The sequence below is a fragment of the Penaeus monodon genome, chromosome 24 (assembly GCF_015228065.2).
Source record: "Penaeus monodon isolate SGIC_2016 chromosome 24, NSTDA_Pmon_1, whole genome shotgun sequence".
Lineage (NCBI taxonomy): Eukaryota > Metazoa > Arthropoda > Malacostraca > Decapoda > Penaeidae > Penaeus > Penaeus monodon.
In genome coordinates this window covers 36978640-36979544 of record NC_051409.1, presented here as the reverse complement: position 1 = coordinate 36979544, position 905 = coordinate 36978640, and positions in this window count along the sequence as shown.

Here is a 905-nt window from a genome sequence, read left to right as displayed (position 1 = left end):
CACTTGGTTGAAAAAAAAAGATATATGTCATATTGTTTTCAGTCTTTAAATCATCTGAGCTGACAACTAATCAGGTATATAAACATCCAAACAATCACCCCAAGAATTACCCTTGTTTCATCAAAAGACAAGATGGAAAAAAAAAAACACTATTCCACCCGCATTCAACTCTTCCATACGAATATTCATACCCTACAGGATTTGTATAGCTTCTACAGGATCGCCTTTCTGAGTATTTCAACCCTCCCCCCCTTTTCCCCACGCCTAAGGAGGATTCACACGCTCGCGTTGCTTGTATTACGTGGATATTCAAGATACTGTCGGGGGCTGTTTTCAAGCAAGTGTTATCACTCAGTGTCAGCAGCCGCGAAAGACAGTATTCCGTGGTTTCTCGAGGAGGATAAAGGAATATTAATGCTAACTCTAGCACTAAGTGATAAAAGAGAAGGAAATGGATGTACGGAATTAATATAACAAGGACAGTGTTTGGTTTGAACTTCATCGTATGCAAGAACGGGGAGACGATGAAGAAAAACGTAAACAGTATTTTAGATTATCTTCCGGATTGTAGAGGATTTGCAGTATATGGTGACTCAGTTCACTGAGGGGGAGGGGGATTCGCAGAATAATCAAGTGAGTTAATGAAGCCCGGCGACTGATCAAACTGGGCGCGCGGTGTAGCGGTGTATTTTATTGAAAATACACCGATTGCTTTACTCTCGGTGTGAATCCGCCTTAATGTACCCATTTAGCTCAAACTACAAAATGTATTACCTTGTAATATTCACAGTTGTATCTAAAGTGTCACAAACCATCTTTGAACTGTTGTGAATTCATCATGACATGCATGTGCGCTCTTTCCTTCACCCAGAAATTCTTGGGATTTGATCTACTTTATGGCCATT